This window comes from Petaurus breviceps, unplaced genomic scaffold (assembly GCF_028583685.1).
Source record: "Petaurus breviceps papuanus isolate PSGF00001 unplaced genomic scaffold, PetGlider_PUasm1.0 103, whole genome shotgun sequence".
In the NCBI taxonomy this organism is placed as follows: Eukaryota; Metazoa; Chordata; class Mammalia; order Diprotodontia; family Petauridae; genus Petaurus; species Petaurus breviceps.
In genome coordinates, this window is record NW_027185588.1 from 6,260,932 (window position 1) to 6,281,076 (window position 20,145).

Below are 20,145 nucleotides of genomic sequence, written 5' to 3' on the forward strand. Positions count from 1 at the left end.
ATCTTTGGTCAGAGAGGGTAGAGTTATTCATATTAGGTGTGGGTTGAATTAGATTCTATAAAAAGGAAAGGCTTCTTGGAGAGTAGGAATTTAGGGGAAATTACACTTTTAAATGGGAAGAAGAATGCCTGGGATTTGTTTTAGCATCCATCCACTTGGGAACTTTCCATGTGAATAGACCTTGGAGGTTAGGAGAATCCCAACAAAATGTTCTCAAGCCTAAATAGTTGCCCAGCTTTTATGGGCACACATGTATGAACACATGAACATACATGTATGAAAGCCATATAATAGCTCTGGACTCCCTGAGGGCTTGACACAGACTAGTAGGGTTACACAGACTAGTAGAGTGTTAGCTTTTGGAGTGAAGAAGAGAAAGGGGTCAGATGCCTGAGCTAACATGGGGGGGTCTGCTACTAACCTTGAGACGCTTGGTCTAAATTTGGGGCCTCAGTTTTCCTATTGTAAAATGAGGGGAGTGGGACTAATGAGGCTATGAGATAACATTGGTAAAAAGCAATGCATTTGGAGTCAAAGAACTGGGGTTGAATTCTGAGCGTGGCCATTTCTGCCTATGTGACTTTGGGCAGTCACTTCCTTTCTCTGGAGTTCAGTCACCTCATCTGTAAAATGACAGGGTTGGTCCACAGGGATGGGAAAACTGCTGCCTTGAGGGTACAAGAGGCTCTAAGTCCTCAAGCTTGGCCTTTTGACTCCAAACCTCCAAGAACAAATCCTCTTAATAAAAGGATTTGTTCTGTAAAACTTGGACTCAGGCAAAAGGCCTCCTCACCCAAGGACCTAGAAAGCCACACGTGGCCTTTAGGTCGCAGGTTCCCCACCCCTGGCCTAGACAGACAACTTCTTATGACTCGACTCTTCCAACTTTAGATCTGTGATCCTATTTTGAATTTTTTTTTCCTTGGAGAAAATTATTTAATTTCTAAAGCTCTCCATCTCAGATGAAGTGTATTCTTTTGCCTGAAGACAGGAAGATGTGGATGAGGTGACCTTAGGCTCATTGATTGTAGATATTTCAGGGTGAATAAAATCTTTATTTTTAAACAGAGTTTTATTGATGCCTTTTGTTTATACGCCACTTCTATTTCCCACTACAGCAGGCTCCTCCCCAGCCCTTCCTAGATAGTAATTCTTTATAGGAAAGAATTTTTAAAAATCCTAACTTCACAGAACAAATCCTCAAACTTGGACTCAGGCAAAAGGCCACACCCAAGGACCTAGAGTCCACCCCACCCCTGTTTTAGAACTTTGGACTTGAAAGACTTGAGTTCAGATCCTGCCGAAAGCACTTAACTATCCACGAGACCTTGGGGAAGACAATGTCTCTCTGCCTCAGATTCCTCATCTATAAAACGGGGATGATTAGTAGCTATTAAGCTACTACCTCATTGAATTGCTGTGAGGATCAATTGAGATAACATGTAAAGTGCTTTGCCAACTTTAAAGAGCTATTAGTATTATTTTTATTACCTTCCTAGGAAAGCACTGTGAAAATCATAAAGCACTATATAAATGTGGGTTGTTAGAATTATTTGTAGTTAACAAAATGGCCCTTAAATATTTAAAGGAGTATTATATGATTTTTAAAAATAAATTATAATTTTCAAAATTAACTAGCATTTGCGCTTCCACCCCATTGAACAACAACACCCAAAAAACCTCATAACAATAATTTATAGTTAAGCAAAGCAAATTCGTTCATTGACTTTGTTGTCCAAAATGGTATGTCTCATTCTAGATATTGAGTCTATCTCCTCTCTGTCAGGAGGTTGGAGTTAAACTTTATTGTGGGCCCCCAGGAATTGTGGCTGGTCATTGCATTGATCAGAGTTGTTAAGTCTTAAAGTTGTTTTTCTTTATAGTGTTATTAGCGCATAACAGACTTGTACAACTTGTAAACTTCCCACCACAGATAGGCTAGACCAGAAACAAGGTGACAATGGTTGCTTCGAGTCATGCTCAGCGGCAGTCCTGCTTTTTTTTTTTTTTAAAGCAGTTGGGGTTAAGTAACTTGCTCAAGGTTACACGGCCAGGTGTTTCTGGGTGGGTGCTAAGTGTCTGAGCCCAGATTCGATCCCCAGGTCATCCTGACACTGGAGCCGGTGCTCTTACTCTCTGTGCTACCTGGCCGCCCCTGCAGTCCTGCTTTTTTTGCAGGCTTCTCTAAATCCTTTGGTGGACTGCATCTTGTGCAGGCCTGGTGTGTAAAATGTTTTCTTGATTCTGCCACCTTTGACTCAACATGTAAGTCTCAATTTTTTCTGACACCATTTAGAATTCCTTATGGCTAAATAATATTTTATTAATATATCAATATTATATTCATATGTTATACTTACTATAATTTGTTTTGACAGTCCCCAGGATATGGACACTCCCTTAGTTTCCAGGTTTTTTTAGCTACCTTGATCCTTTTGGGTTATAAGTCTAGTAGGCTATCAGTGAATTCAAAGACTATTTACATTTTAGTTACTTTGGGGATAGAGTTCCAAATAGCTTTCCAGAATGACTGTACCAGTTCACCTTTGGTACATTAGTGTGCATATTTTCCCGTAGCTCCTCCAACAATTGCAATTTTCCTTTAAAAAAATTATTTTGCCAATCTGATGGCTGAGGTGAGACCTCAAACTTTTATTTGAATTCTTCTAATTGTGATGAACATTTTTTCATATTGTTGTTAATAACTTAGGTATCTTCCTTTGAAAACTGCCTGTTCATATCATTTGACCATTCCTAATGATTCTTTCTTATAAATTTGAATCCGTTCCTAATGAATCTTGGATATAAAAGCTTTATCAGAGAACCTTGCTGTAAAGTTGATTTTCCTCAGTTACTTGTGTCACTTAAAATTTTTTTTTTTTAATTAAAATTTTTTTTATTCAGTCAAACATTTAGCAAGGCAGTTTGCCAACCATTAGAGATAGAAAGGGAGTCTCTGCTTTCAGGGAGTTCACAGACGAATGTGTGAGACAAACATAAAAGTAAGTATGTATAGTTAGCTATATTTAGAATAAATCAGAAATAATCAACAGGAGAATACTAAATTAAGGGGGATCAAGAAAGGCTTCCTGTAAAAGGTGGAATTCTAGTTTTAGAACTGAAGGAAGTAGAATTTAGATTTGAAGGAAGCCAGGGAAGCTAAGAATTGAGATGAGAAGGGAAAGCATTCTAGGCATGGAAGACAGTGAAAATACCTAGAATTGGGAGACAAGGTGTCGTATTCGAGGAGCAGCCAAGGAGGCTAGTGTCACTGGATCAAAAAGTAAGTGGGAGAAGGAGATGTTAGGTGTTTTTAATTAACAAGCCTTTATATTATTTCTTTCCATTTTATTAACAAAAACTAAACAAAACAAACAAGCCTTGCATGAAATCTGTATAGTCAAGTAAAACAAATTCCCATATTGGCTATGTAAAAATAATGTCTCATGCCATATCTTGAGTCCATTACTGTTCTCTTCAGAGGTGGATTGGTATTCTTCCTCATTGATCTTCTGGGATCCATGGTCGATCATTACATTTGCTCAGAATTCTGAAGTCTTTCAAAATTGTTGTTACATTGTTGTTGTATAAATTATTTTCCTAGTTTTTCTCTCTTCATTTTGCACCTGTTCATACAAGTCTTTTCAGGTTTCTCTGAGACCATCTCTTGCCATTTCTTATGGCACAATGATGTTCATAACATTCATATACTATTATTTGTTCAGTCTTTCCCTATTTGATGGGTACTCCCTCCATTTCCTATTCTTTGCCACTACAAAAAGAGCTGCTATCAATATTTTTGTACAGATGGGTCCTTTTCCTTATTTTTTGAATTCTTTGTGGGGTATAGGCCTAGTAGTATGGTATCCCTTGTCAAGTGAATGCACAATTTAGTAATTTTTTGGGTTCCAAAAAATAATTCCAAATTGCTTTCCAGAATAGCTGGACCAATTCACAACTGCACTAGCTGTGCATTAATCTGCTTGTTTTCCTAAAGCCCCTCCAATATTTGTTATTTTCTGTCAGTTTTGCCAATTTGATGGGTGTGATGTGGAACCTCAGAGTTACTTCAGTTTGCATTTCTACAATTATTATTGATATATGGAGTATTTTTATATGGTGTAATTTAGATTTTTTTTTCCCATTGAAAATTGCCTGTACATATCATTTGAGCTTTTATCAATTGGGTAGTAACTCTCATTCTTATACTTTTGAATTAGTTCCTTATACATCTTGAGACTCTTATCAGAGAGACTTGGCAAAGATTTTTTCCCTTCAGTTGCCCATTTCTCTTCTAATCTTTATTTTGTTAAGCCTATTCCCTCTTAAAAACAATCTTGATGTTATTTTTTCAGTTAGTGAAAATCTTTCTCCTCTCTCTCCACTATTCCCTTTCCCCTCTTTGAAAAAGAAAGGAAAACAGAACCCTTGTAACAATTATGTATAGTCAAGCAAAATAAATTCCTGTATTGGTTATGTCATTCAAACACCCCACCCCATGTATTTATAGATACTTAAATGTATCCTTACATAAACATATGTATATGTGTATGTATGTATGTCTTAATCTGTATGCTGATTTCATCATCTCTGTCAGGAGCTAGGTAGCATGTTTTATCAGGAGTCTTCTGGAATCTGGTTGGTCATTGAACATTGGTAAGAGCTTCCCATCCTTTATAAAGAATAATATGGTGTGGGGGCGGCCAGGTAGCACAGCGAGTAAGAGCACCGGCTCCAGTGTTGAGAAGACCTGGAGATCGAATCCCTGGCTCAGACACTTAGCACCCACCCAGAAACACCTGGCCGTGTAACCTTGAGCAAGTTACTTAACCCCAATTGCTTTAAAAAAAAAAAAAAGAATAATATGGTGATGAGAGGAATGAGTTCGGTATCAGTGAGTTAAGTTTGGCATAATTTGCTCCCTCTCCTCTCTTTTCTTTCCCTCACCCAAAGCCTAATCACAGATTCTTATCCTTTCTTTCCTTTTAAACCCTTCTTCAATGTTAGAGTTTTTTTTCTTACGACAAATCTCTTCTTTAATCTACCATCTCTCTAATTCCCCTCTCCCTTCTCTTTACCTCCTGTTTCCCTGTTGAGTGAAATGTATTTCTTTACCTAGTTGTGTGTATGTGTGTGTGTATGTATGTATATATATGTGTGCGAGCTCGAGTTTCAAGTGTCTTCCTCCTTCCAAACCATGTCCCCTTCAGCTTTCCTTCCTCTAGTTTTCCTTATTTGTAAAGGTTTTCCAAAAGTCTTAGTGCAGTTTTGAAGATATTAAAGCTTAAAACTTCACTAAGACTTTTGGAACACCCTATATAGTATTCTACTTGTACACTCAAATTATGTGTGGCAACCTCTCCCAACCTTCCTTTCTGTTTCCTCCACCAAGTGTATTCCTTTCCCACTCTCTTTGAGGTCATTAAAACAAAAAGAAACATTCCCAGATTCTCTTACTAGAATTCCTCTGTAATGTCTGATGATGATATAAAATTCTGAGGGGACATGTATTATCTCCCCATATTAGAATATAAGCACTTCATTCTTGTTTAGTCCATATGATTGCTTATTCATATTTACTTTTTTATGTTTCACTACTGTAACTACTGTTTTTATATTTCTGAGTTTCTATGCAATTCTTATCTTTCATCAGGAATGTTTAGAGGCCTCTTTCTTTTTTTCTTTTTTTTATTTGACCTGAAAACACTAGACTTTTGCCATAATGTTTTGGGGATTTCTTTCAGGAGAATCACTAGTGGGTTCTTTCTATTTTCACTTTTCTCTCTGGTTCTAAAGGATTTGGACAACTTTATGGTTTTATTTTTTTTTGAAATGTCTGTTTCTTTTTTTTTTCTTCAGATTCAAGTAGTCTAGTAATTTTAAAGTTATCTTTCCTTGATCTGTTTTCTAGGTCACTTGTTTTCATATGTGATAACTTATACTTCTATTTTTAAAATTTATTTCTATTTCATCTATTCTAATTTTCAAGGAATCTGTTGCTTGGATAAGGTTTTGTACTTCTTGTGCTGAGATGTTATGCCCTTTCCAATTCTCCTAAAACTTTCATTTCTTTTCTAGTCCCCTTTACTCATTTCTTTTCTAGGTGATTTTTATAGTGCTTTCATTTCATTTATTAAACCATTTTAGCTTTCTTTTTAAACTGTCTCTTTCAGGAATTCTGGTTGAGCTTGTGTCTGTGTTGTGGTTTTTTTCTTTGAATCTTTGCTGGCAGATGTTTTGGAGTCATTCTTTTTTCCTGAGTATGTGTCTTGAGGCATCCCTGTCACCATAATAGCTCTTTATTGGGGAAATTCTTTTTTGTGTTTTCTTATTTTTTCCAGGCTTACCTTCTGAATTTGGACTTCTTGTTAGGGTCAGGCTCTGCTCAGTTCTGAAGTGAATGTCTGTATTTTAAAAGCTTGGTCCCATTTTGTGTTCTCTTAGCTACTGCTGCTGGTTTTTGGGGGTTGCAGTGTTTGTTATTTTAAGATCTCAGAGATAGCTCAGGGTGGAGTGCTACAAGTTTTCTGTTCACTAAATCAGTCTGAATGCTGACCTCTTGGTCTGAACTCTGCAAGTTCCTAACCTGTGAATAATGTAACTGTGGGCTTGTCCTTGTGTGGAACTCCAGTAGACTGTTCCTGGACTCAGGTAGAGCTGGAAAGCTCTCTGGGCTCATAGTGACAGAACTGCCAGTTGCACTTTGGTCTGAGCTTCTGGCCCTGGTTAGGCTTCAGACCAGCCTAAGGACTCTTATATATGAGACTTCAATCCCCTCCCAGGATCATAGGCCCAGAGTTGCTGCTTGTTCTTTGCTTTATGTAATGCCTAGGGCCCTCTGTCACTCCAGGCCCTGGACCATTTATTCAACAAATGTTTACTAAATTAATTTTTGTCAAGACTTAGTTCTATTTTATATATTCACACTTCCAAATAAGTAGCTGTATCATTTCTCCTCATGTATAGGCATAGGTCCTCTCCTCGCACTGCAGTGGATCTGTGACCTAGCGCTGTGGATTGTTCAACATAGAGCTACTGTTTGACATCTGTTTCTATTACCAGCACAAAGTTTAGATCCTCTCTGGGAGTCTAGGACCTGTTCATGCCCTGCAGTCTTGGGCAGACCCTCTTTTCAGTCTGGAAAGGCCAAGAGCTTGGCCTCTTCTTACTAGATCCCTTCCCCAGTGTCTGCAGACCTTTCTATGCTAACCTGGACTGGAAAAAGTGAGTCGCTGATTTTTTTTCCTTGGATTTTCCAGTTAGTACTTGATCTGGTACATTTTCTCCATCTCTGAGGTATAGTTGTGGGAGAGATCTTGGCTCTACTACTTCACTCTACTTTGTCATTTTGGCTGGTAGTTTGTTCTCGTCTAATTTTAACCGCATTGGTTTTGTTTGTGCAAAGACTTTTAAATATTATATAATCAAAATGGTCTATTTTATCATCTGTGATCCTCTCTGTCTTCTGGATGGACATCAGTTCTTTCCCTGTTCATACATCTGAAAGGTTACTTTTTCTTTTTGTGACTACATTTACTTATGGTATCACTTAAGAAATAAAGTAAGCCATCAATTTGGAGCTTATCTTCATATATGTTATAAGATGTTTTTCTATGACCTGCTTTGTATCAGACTGCTTTCTGTTTTTCCCAGCAGTTTTTATTGAATCCGTTATTGAGTCCTTATCCCAGTTGAATGGGGTGTTTGGGTTTGTCAAACACTATGCTACTGTGTTTGTTGGCTTTTGTATGTTGTGTACTTTATCTGTTCCTCTGCTCAACCTTCTTATTTTTTAATCAGTACTAAGTTGTTTTCATGATTATTGCTTTGTAGTATAGTTTGAGATCTGGTACTGCCAAGACCCCCTTCCCCCTCACTTTTTCCTACCGTTTCCTTGAGATTCTTGACCTTTTGTTCCTTCCAATAAATATGTTTTGTTTTGTTTTGGTTTTTTTGAGCTCCGTAATACCCTTGGTAGCTTAATTGGCATGACAATAAATAAAGCAAATTCATTTTTGGTAATATTATCATTTTTATTAGAGTGACATGACCCCCACACAGGGAGTGAATATTTCTCAGATTATTTTGGTTTGCCTTTATTTTTATAGAGTGTATTTTGTGGTTGGATTCACATAGTTCCTGGGTGTTTCTTGGTAGATGGATTCTTAAGTATTTTATACATAACGTAATTATTTTAAATTGGATTTATAATTGTGTCTCTTCTGTGTTTTGTTGCTAATATATACGAATACTGATAATTTATATGTTTTTATTTTATATCCCGCAACATCACTAATTTGTTTCAGATAACTTTATAGATGATTCTAGAGGGTGATCTAGATAGACCATCAAATAATTTGCAAAAAACCAATGTTTCCTCTTTTCTTGTGTTTATTATCTTAATTTTTTTTTTTTTGTCTTATTACTACAGGTAGCATTTCTAGTGCTGTCTTAAATAGTAGTGATGATGGTGGACATCTTTGAGTTAGCCCTGATCTTATTAGAAAGGTCTCCAACTTTTCTCCATTACATAAAAAGTTTGCTCCAGGTTTTAGATAAATACTGTTATATATGTATTTAAAAATGAAAACAACTTGGTAGAGATACCATTAAGATGACACGTTGCTCCATGGAATCAAATGCTTTTTTATAGTTAAGTACAGGATAAATACGGTGAGGTCTTTTATTCTTAGCATCCTTTGACCAATTGTATCTGTAAAGATATATTTTGTTGTAGAACATCATTTGTGAAAACCTACCTCTTCTCTTCTCATAAGGTGTAGTACTCTCAATATAGATAAAAATTACTCTCCTAAAGATATTATAGAAATTAGAAAATATACATTTGGGTGCGTTTTTGATTTTTCTTCATGACATTCCTTTGGCAATAATAAGGTCTTTTTTTTCCTTTCTTTTTTTAGCCTCATATCTTTTGACTGTCTTCAGAATTGATCCTTCTGTAGTCCTTAAAATTGTATTTCCTCCAGCATTTACCTATTTATATTAGTACATGAGGGGTTGAACGGTATATCTCTTTCCCTTTTTATTTATTTAAAAATTCTTTTTGTTTAGTATTTTATTTTTTCCCCAATTACATGTAATATTCTGTTTCTTCTGATTAGTTTTCATTTACTATGTAATTGTATTCTTTTTATCAACTACCTTTACTAATTCAGTGGGAAGATTTGTGTTGATCTAGAAAGATTAATTCTCAGTGTTTTATTGCTTAGACCTATTTTTTTTGCCCTCTTCTGAATGATGATTTGGTGTGCCTGTTGAACTGTGAGTTCCATGAGCACTAGGGTCTGTTGTATTCTTTTATATCTTCCTTAACACTGAGCACAGGGTGCTTAATTCAGTATTTTTTTCAATTTCAATATTTCATAGTACTTTCATAATAGTATATGAATGAATGTATCATTTAATTGTAGTATAGTGTAAGGCACACTGTACTTCAAATAGTTTCAAGACTTATGTTTGGGTACATTGAATTGACCTTATTGACTGGCCACTTAACCTTTCTGACCTTGGTTTACTTATCTGCAAAACAGGAATAATAATATACCCACCTTACAGAGTTGAAAACTAAACTTTTACAGTTTTGGAAACTAAAGGGCTATATGAATGTGAGTTACTATTTATGCTAACACAACATAGTAATACTTTCAGCTATGGACACCAATGTTTTTCTTTAAAAATTTATTTAGGGGTGGCTAGGTGGTGCAGTGAATAGAGCACTGGCCCTGAAGTCAGGAGGACCTGAGTTCAAATCTGGCCTCAGACAACACAGAAAAACTAGCCACGTGACCTTGGGCAAGTCACTTAACCCCAATTGCCCTACCTTCCCCTTCAAAAAAAAAAGCAAAAAAAAATTTTTTTAAATTAATTTTGAACTTAAATACAAAAAGACAAAAAAGGGAACATTTCCATATATACAGCATTGCAAAAAAGAGGATTCATTATGAAATCATGAATTTCCATTTCACAGTTTATTTTTTCTAAACTATGTATTAAATACGACATATTTGAGCTTCTAAGTTTTCTTTTGTTCTCTGCTCTGCACTTTTTTTCTTCCCTCTCCACTCCGCTCTCCAGAAGGCTACCATTAGACACAAATGTGTGTGTGTGTATGTATGTACGTAAGACCATATTATACCTACTTCTGTTTATTAATTCTTTCTCTGGATGTGGATGGCATCTTTCTTCATAGGTCCTTTCTTGTTGATTTGAGTATTTATAATACTTGAAATGACTTCAAAATTGTTTTTAGAACAATATTGCTATTAGTGTACAGCCTTTTCTCTTGGTTCTGCTCATTTCACTCTTCATTATTTCATACAAGTCTTTCCATGTTTTTCTAAAGTCAGTTAGCTAATTATTTCTTGTAGCACAATAGTATTTCATCACAATCATATACCACATTCTCCAGTAGATGGGAATCAATTTCCTCAATTTCCAGTTCTTTGTCACCATGAAGAGAGCTGCTACAAATATTTTAGAACATAAAAGTTCTTTTCCTTTTTCCATAATCACCTTAGGAAACAGACATAATAGTGGTATTGCTGGGTCAAGGGTATACACAGTTTACTCTTTGGGCATAATTCCAGATTGCTTTCCAAAATGGTTGGATCAGTTCACAGTTCCACCTGTTGTGAATTAGTGTCCCAATTTTTCTACATCTCCTCCAACATTTTGTCACTTTCCCCTTCTATCATTTTAGCCAGTCTGATAGGTGTAAGATGTTATCTCAAAGTTGTAATTTGTATTTCTATAAATCAGTAGTGATTTAGAGGATTTTTTCATATGATTATATATATATATTATATCTTATCTCTATATATACATATACATATATGCATACATACATACACACATATGTACACATTTGTATAGTTTTGATTTCTTCATAAAAAAACTGCCTGTTAATATCCTTTGACCACTTATCAATTGGGGAATATGTCCATTAATTTCTTCTTTTTTTTTTTTTTGCTTTTTAGAGGGCAGTTGGGGTTAAGTAACTTGCCCAAGGTTACACGACTAGTTTTTTCATGTGGGTGTTAAGTATCTGAGGCTAGAACCGAACTCGGGTCCTCCTGACTCCGGGGCCGGCGCTTTACTCACTGTACCACCTAGCCACCCCTGTCCATTAATTTCTTGAAGGTAAGTATCTTGTCTTTTGGATATCTGCTTTGCTGGGTACTCTGTCTGTGGTCTAGTGCTGGTGATCTGCTTTATTGTGAGAGAGATGTGTTTGAGGCTTTGGGGTGGGGATTTGACCTGTGGTGACTAGGAATGTGCTTCAGAGGAGGCTTTTACTGCCATATATACCGAAATGGCTTTTACTATTAGAAGCATTTCCTAACCTTTCTTTCACAATACTTTAACCATAATAATGCCATGTTGACAAAACATCTTATATATAATAAAGTGCTTTGTATACATATATAATTGTATTCTCAGGGCACCTTTGTAAGATATGTAATAGTTATTCTCATTTGACAGATAAGAACATGAGGCTCAAAGAGATGAAAAAAGACTTGCCTAGGAACATTGGACCAAGAATTGATGGGTTTTGGTTTCCAGTTCCAAGTGTTTGATTCCAAATACATCATCCCCACCTACCAATTGTTCCTTTTTGTCATAGTTCATATATTTTAGTTTGTATCATGATTAATTACGTAGGCATCTTTTTTGGCTAGCTAGTGAATCTTTGAGAACTTAGGGAGACTTTTTTCTTTTGGAAAGGAAGTTCCTCCCACCTCTCAATTTAGCACATAGTAGGCCTCAGCTGAATCATTTGTTCTACAAACATTTGCTAAATTAATTTTTGCCAAGGCTGCTTATTTAGTTGTATTTAATAGTTTGCATTTTCAAATAGCTTTTAGTTCTTTATGGTTTAACTGTATCTGCTGTTCATGTACATTTGTTTCATCCATTCAACACTAGACCTACTCTGTAAGAGTCTGTGCTGGGGGATATAAAGATAAATAAAACAAGATTTATACCTTTACTAAGATCAATTTAATGGAGTGGTAGAACATTTATGTAAATAGCTATGGTACAAAATAAAACAATTATATAAGAAGTATGAATAAAGAGGAATAGGGGCTCCTGATCTGGCTTTGGGACTGGCAGGCACCAGAAGGCTTTGTGACTGATGTTTTAGCTAGTCCTTGAAGAATGGGTAGGATGTCAGTAGGCAAAGATATGAAAGAATTGGGGCAGTTATTCCAGGCATAGTAATCTGGGCAAGCAAGGTGGGAAAACACAAGTTTTAGGGGAAAGTATTTTCCAATTTTTTCTGAAAGTAGTGTGTAAAAAGGAAGTCAAGGTTGGATCCAGATTGTTTGAGCCCTGAGTTTTGAACTTCTGCAGCTTTTAGGTATTTGTTCATTGTTTCAGTTACTTTTGTCCCCCTCCTCTGATTCATTATTAGGTTTCCAAACCTTACCTGTTGATTGGTTTTTTGTTGTTGTTCTGTTGTTCGCAAGCTTTAGTTGAGGCATCATATTTTTCTTTGGTTTCATTTCCATTTTTAGTGCGGTTACTGCTTTATCCCCAGGATCTTTAGAGTGGTCCTTTTGTGAAGTTATATGCTTTTAGGTGGTTTTAGCCTTCTGTGTTCTTCTGAAGAAAAATGATTTGTTCTACTTTAATTATGTCTCTTGGGATATTCCAGTGGCCCCATAGGTTCTCCTCCCCAAACACCTTAATTTCTCTGTGGAGAAGCATTGTTTTACTAGTCAAGAATATGGAAAACTAAAACTAGATATAGCATGGTGTAATTGGCAGAGCCCTGGATTGTGAATAATGAGAGGTGGGTTCTAGTCCCACTAATTTGCTATGGAACTTTGATCAAGTCACTTTCTAATTCTGATCATTTGTTTCTTTTCAAAAATGAAGAGTTAGATTAGATGGTCTCTGAAGTCCCTCAGTTCATTCATCCTATGATTTACGATAGGTTTCTTTTTTGTTTAAAGATTAAAACCCCCCGAAATTTAGCATTTTTTTTTTCTTTCTTATCCCCATCCCCTCCCCTTTGGGGGAAGAGAGGAACAACTCAAGCAAAACAAATTCCCACATTGGCTGTGTCCAGAAAATATATACCTCATTCTGTTTTCTATGTAGCAGTCCGTAACCTCTCTGTCAGGAGGTAGAAGGTGGGGATTCTCAGGACTCATGATTGTATATTTGAGTTTTGTTTAATTTGTGTGACAACTGAAGATGATCATCAGTCCCAGCTCTTTCAGTAAAATGACAGAAGATAGTTGTATGGATTAACTATCTTCATTATATTTCATGATAGTAATAGCTAACATTTATATCATTTTAAAGTTTGCAAAACACATTATATGTTATCTCATTTGATCCTCACAACAACCCCTATCAGGTGCTATTATTATATCCATTTTAGAGATGAGGAAATGAAGGCTGAGAGAGGTTAAGTGAGTTACCCAAGCTAAGAGACTGTCTGAGGTAGGATTCAGTCAGGTCTTCCTGTCTGAAGTCCAGCCCTCTATCCCACTGTGCTATCTAGCTATCTATGATTACTAAAATGCTTTGTAAAAGTAAGGTCATCTGTTTCATAAAATGTGACGGCCAATGAATCTTTGTGATTTTGTGAAATTAGTTTAAAAAGTGGTTGAGTGAAAAGCAAACAAGCTCCAGGTTATAATCTTGGATCCTTGTGATGATGACCCCTTTCCCCTCATCTTTTAACTGGGAATAATACTATCTGCCCTTTTTATGGAGCTGTTACAGGAATCACATAAGGTCTTAGATGTGAAAATGCCACAAAATGCAAGGTACTGTGTTGTTGTATATATTCAATATATTTCGGGATCATGGTATCTTATTTGGCCTCACAGCATCATCCAGTTTCTTGCAAATAGCAGTTTTTCCTGATTTCCCATTTGAATCTCAAAACTGTTGAGATGGATTCTTGAAGCCATGACTTTGTAAACTTTTGAACATTTAATAAATATGAGTAGTTATTTACTACCTAGTGATAGTTTAGCTGCATGCTTTTTCTAAGCTATTAGTTCTTTTCAGTATTCCTTTTTTTAAAGAGGATTTGGCCTTGCTTATTGGAAACAATCTTGCTGTACAAAAATCTTGTAGTACAACACATGTTTTTACAGCACTTTATTGTCTTAAACTCTCCTCTGCATTCTCTTTAATCTTCACCACAACCCTGTGAGGGAGTCAGGAAAGGATTTACTATTTCTCTGTTACAGATGAAGAAACTGAGGTGTAGGGAAGGGACATGATTTGTCCAAAGTAGTTTACAGCTTGCTTGTAACTAGTGTCTAAGAAACCAGGCTTCTGGGTGAGTCATTATGCAGCACTTGTTCCACATGGCCATCTTGCCTCTCTCCAGGCTGTCATTTGTCACTTTCTTTAGACTTGGCACAATTTATAAGGTCTACTGTAGAGTAGTCTTGCCTTTTGTGTTTACATATATTAATATAAAGGCACAGATTTCTTTATGCTATCTCAGAAGAGTAGGTTCAGGTCTTTGTTAAATTTAGTGCCTGGTGCATCATGGGAGCTTCATATGAGCTAATATTTGCCATCCATGAGGCATCTGGATAATTGGAAGTGTAGCAGCCTTGATTTTTGTGACTTAGTGTATAGTGAATTTGTAGCCAAAATGAAATATTCACTTAACTTTTTTCATCCAGATTGAGTCTTCTGTATGGATCAGATTGCTTCCCACCTCACTTCTCTCTCCTCACCCCCATGTCTGTTGTTGATGCTTTTGAATATTTATATTGTCTACACTCAGCCCTTTTTAGGGTTTGTGTCCTCAATGCTGCTACTTTCACTCTTTTTTTCTAATACTGGAGTCCTCATTTTCATTTTTACCATTGGACACAGATTCCATCTAAATACAATTGAATTGAGAATCTTGCCATCTCTCAATCTATTCCTACTTTTTTCTTTGGAAATATTTTATTTATAGGACTGATCCTTTCGCATTTGGCAGCACCATATGTCAGTCTTTCCTCAGTGAATCTTTTCTTTGTTGCCTCTTGTTTGTTTATTTGATAGGAAAAAAGATGAGATTTCACCAAAGCTGGCTAGTCACACAATCGTAGATTTAGAGTTGGAGAGGATATTTAAAGTCCTCTAATCTAACTTTTAGTTTTGCAAATGAGGAACCTGAGATGGAGTGACTTACTTGCCCAAGGTCACATAGCTGATAGATTTGGGATTTGAACCTAGGTCCTTTGACTCCAGATTCAATGTCTTTTCCATTGTACTGTGCTCTTCCCCCCCACCTCCCCAGCAGTAAGATATTCAATGTAATTCAGTCATACCCACCACCCAAAACTCTTGTGACCAACATAAATTCTTGTCCTTCGTTTACTAAACATCTCTATCTGTAGTATACAACATACTATTCTCAGCACTGGAGGGATACAAAGGTAAGACCAATTAATTTCCTGTCCTCATGGAGCTCACAGTCAACTGGGTGAGAAAAAACATGTTCTCATGTAATTGTAATTAGATATAGAATGTGTGCCATATGTAAGAAGAGTACAGGGGCAGCTGGGTGGTGCAGTGAATAGAGCACCAACCCTGGGTCGGGAGGACCTGAGTTCAAATGCGGCCTCAGACACTTAACACTTACTAGCTGTGTGACCTTGGGCAAGTCACTTAACCCCAATTACCTTACTTCACCCCTCAAAAAAAAAAGACACTCCCCTCCTCCAAAAAAAGATGAGTACATAATAATGTGAAAGCAAATGAGAAAGAGTATTTCCAGATTTGAGGATAAAGAATGATTTCATGGAAGCTAAATTGGTAGGATATTAACATAGGTGCATGTCAGGTCTGCTGGTAGTTAAAAATCTGCCACTGCATCCAAAGTGCAGCGACAAACCTACAGTCTTGTCCTTCTCAATAGATTCTGCCTGATGTTTTTTAGTCCATTTTTACTAACCGTTATGTTACAGAGTTGTTCTTTTCCCTTAACTTCTGTCTTAAATGCTTGTACTCATGAATTGTTTTCTTTCAGTGTAGGTCTGTAATTTTCATTCATTTAATAAGCTTGATAAAGTAATCTGCTATGTATAGAGTACTCTGCTTGCCATTGAGGTAAGGCTTAAAGAGAAGTTGGGGGGGGGGAGTGAAACCAACGCAAATAACAGTAATATTACTTAGAATTAGAAAATATGAGACCTGTCCATAAGTATTTATTGATTACTCTTTGAGAGAGTAGTATTAGTATTCCTGTTTCCATAGATGAGGAAATCGAGATTGAGAGATTCCTGAGTGATTTGCTTATGATAATGCACCATTAAGTGTTTAAGGGGAGAGAGAGAGGTAAGTTCATTTCCTCAGTTAGTCTAGCATAATAATAATGATACTACATATTCCTAGTATATGCAACCCAACCTCTATGTTAATTATCTCCTGTTTATCCTATCTATAACTTATAGCTTTGTTCTCCTCCAATGAATTGTAAGCTCTGTAACAGCAGAGAGTGGAGTGTTTTTTGCCTTTTTTGTATCCATAGCGCTTAGCATAGAATCTGGCACAGTAGGAGCTTAAAAAAGTTTCTTGATTGATTTTAACAAGGGAAAAATACTTTGAACACCTAAAGAAAAATTCCAAAGGCAGTAACCTGCATGCATATCTTTTATTCATTTTTTTTGTTCCTAAATATATGTAATTATATTTCTAACTTGATATAAATTTTGTTTTTGTTGGTGGCTTGGGTTTTTGTTTAGGTTATGGAAGATTTGAAGTTGGATTGTAGGCCCTCATCTTTGGAAGATCGTGGAGAATGGGAGAGGTATTGCAGGACTAGAGAAAGAAAAATATTCTTTTTCTGAAAAGGAAAATGAAGAAGAGAAGGGAATAAGCATTTATGCATCACCTGCTATGTGCCAGATATTGTGTTAAGCACTTTACAAATATTATCTCATCTGATCCTCACAACAACACTGTGAAGGAAATACTGTTATTCTTATTCTTTCCATTTTATAAAAACTGAGGTAGACAGAGGTTAAGTGAATTGCCCAGTGTCTAAGGCTGAATTTGAACTCAAATCTTTGTGACTCTAGGCTAGCTTTTTGTCTACTGTACCACCCAGCTATGTTAAAGAATCTAAAGCTTGCAAGTTGTAGTGTTGTGATTTTGCCTTTGATCCTTGACAAAATTCTAGATATTTATATCCTCATCAATTAGCACAGTATTATTTGGCATATAATACACACTTAATAAGTACTTTTTGATTGATTTCTTGAGAGGAGGGAGATTTATTTCATTGTTAAATCTTTTGCTCTTGGTATTGGATTAAAGAGATAATTAGTGAACATCTGGAAGAGAAATTGGTAACCATCAAGAACCAACTGTAGCTTCATCAACAGCAGACCAATTTTGTTTCCTTTTTTTACTAAGTTTACTAAGTTGCTAAACTGGTAGACCAGGGAAATGGCTATATGTATATATTTTAGCAAGACATTTCCCAGAGCCTTTCATGTTGTTTTAGTGAAAAGTATCGAGAGATACAAGCTAAGGCAGTAATGTAATTAGTTGGGCTGTGAAATAAGTTGAGTGGCAGGATCCAGAGAAGTCAGTGGTTTGATATCATCTTGGTTTTATTTTGTTTTTTTTGGAGGGGGGAAGGCAAGGGAATTGGGGTTAAGTGACTTACCTAAGGTCACACAGCTAGTAAGCGTGTCAGGTGTCTGAGGCCGGATTTGAACTTCACTGTGTCACCTAGCTGCCCCATTTGATATCATCTTGTAAGAAGTCCTGTAGCTGAATGCTCCAGGACCTATTTAACATTTTTATCAGTGACTTGAATAAAAGCAGAAATGATATGCACGTCAGATTTACAGATGACCAAAAGTTGGGAGGGATAATTAAAATACTCAGTGACACTCAGGATCCAGGAAGATTTTGACAGATTAGGAAATTGGACTGAATATAAGAAAATAAAACTCAAGGAATAAATGTGAGATCTTATACTTGGGTTTGAGAAATAGTAAACATGCAAGATGGAAGACACATGGTTAGTCTGATACAAGTTTGCAAAAGATCAGAAGATGTTTATTGGACTATACGTTTAATATTTATAGAAGCAGTGTGGATTGGATATTAGCTTTGGAATCAGAAATCAATCAACTAGCATTTATTAAGTGTCAACCATTTGTAAATTTTTTTAAATTTAAATTTTATTTTCTTCAATGAGCAAAAAGTCAGTTCTCTCTCCTGAGAGAGAAAAAAAGAAACACCTGTATTCAACCTACCGCCCCACCCTTTTTTAGACAAAAACTTTGTCAAGCAAAACAAATTCTTACACTAGCCATGTCCAGAAATATAATATTTATTTTTGTTTAGTCTTATTCTGTACCCCAAGTCCTTTGCCTCTCTTTTAGGAGGTGGATAATATTCTTTACCATCCATCCTCTGGAATTATTGTTGGTCGTTGCATTCATTGATCAGTTACTATGTTTCCAAGTTCTTTGTCTTTATAGTGTTCTTGTTATAGAAATTCCTTATATTGTTCTTTTCACTTTATCTTGCATCAGTTTTCTCTGAAATTATCCCTTCTTTCATTTTTTATTGGACTTTAGTATTCTCCTACATTCATGTACCATACTTTATTCAGTTTTTTCCCAAGTTGGTCAACTCCCTAGTTTCTAGTTTTTTTTTGCCACCACAAGTAAAGTTTTTATAAACATTTTTATACATAGATCCTTTTCCTTGTCTTTTTGGGGTAGTGGTATCATTGGGTCAAAGGGTGCACACAAGTTTAGTAAGTTTTGGTGCATTTTTCAGGCAGTTTGGGTTGTGTCTTGCCCAGGGTCACTCAGCTAGTAAGTGTCTGAGGTGGGATTTGAACTCAGGTACTCCTGAATTGAGGGCTGATGCTCTATTCACTGTGCCACCTAGCTGCCCTATAGTTCCAAATTGTTAAGCACTATGTATTGTGTGCTGTGCCAAGTGCTGTGGATAAAGAAACAGAAATGAAGCAATTTTTGTCCTTAGGAAACGCATTCTTTTGAGGGAGGAGGAGACAATGTGTGCTTATATAAAATCTATACAAAATATGTGTAGGAAGGAAAATGGGAAGATTTGTGTTCAAATCCTACTTCTGACACTTCTGTTTGTGTGACCATGGGCGAGTAATTTAAATTCTCTGAGCCTTGGTTTGCTTGTCTGTAAAAGGATCCAAAAATCACCTGGAGAACCCACCTCAGAGGGTTTATAGTGAAGCTCAAATGCAATAATGTATATCAATTGCTTTGCAAATTTTAGATAATGTATGAGTCTGATCTGGTGATAAAAACATTTGAGTCAACTCTGATATGACTGTCAGGAATGTTAATTTTATTTTTAGGCTACATTTAGAGAAGCATAATATCCAAGGACAAAGAAGTGGTAGTTCCACCAACCCTTATCAAAGCACATCTGGAGTTCATTTAAGTGTGCTGCATCTTAGGAAAGAAACTGATTGACAAGCTTGGGTATTGGCCAGAGTAGGAGAGTCAGTATGGTGAAGCATCTCAACATCAAGCTGTGTGAGGATTAGTTGGAAGAAATGGGGATGTTTATCTGAAGAAGAGAAGACTAAAGGGGAAGAACACGATGGTTATCTCCAAGTGAAAGGTCCTCCTGTGGAAGAGGGGTCAGACTATAGAAGAAGGAGCAGCAGTGGGTGGAAGTTGTAGACAGGAAATTTAGGCTTGATGTTGGATAAATTTCCTTCCATTTAGAGTTATTAAAAAAGTGGGATGGGTTTTCCAACTCCTTCACCAGGGGATCTCCAAGCACAGGCTGGATGAGTACTTCTGGATGATGCCATAGGGGCAATTCCTGCTCAGGTACAAGTTGCAGGCCCTTTTCAACTCGGCAGTCCTGTTACGCCGAATGCAGGGAAGTGGGGAGAACATCTGATAAGGAGCATCACAAGACCTACGCCTGACCCCTCCCCCCCCCTTGGCAAAGCCTTTCTTCTCTGGTCTTTATTTATTTTTTTACTTTTTAAAAAAAGTAAGCGTTGTACCAAGTGGCTCCTGAGACCCTTCCCACGCTAATATTTTGTGATTCTAAAGGGAGAGTGATATATAGTAGGGCAGTTGGTATTTGAGAGGGCATATATGGGGCCACATCTTCAGCTGCTGT

The 20,145-nt window shown here is 36.5% G+C and overlaps 1 protein-coding gene across 1 annotated transcript in view; it reads left to right on the forward strand.

The window, feature by feature from the left end:
* Nucleotides 1–20,145, forward strand: part of GNA11 (G protein subunit alpha 11) — a 69,813-nt gene that overhangs the window by 12,426 nt on the left and 37,242 nt on the right. The gene's annotated exons all lie outside the window — the stretch shown is intronic.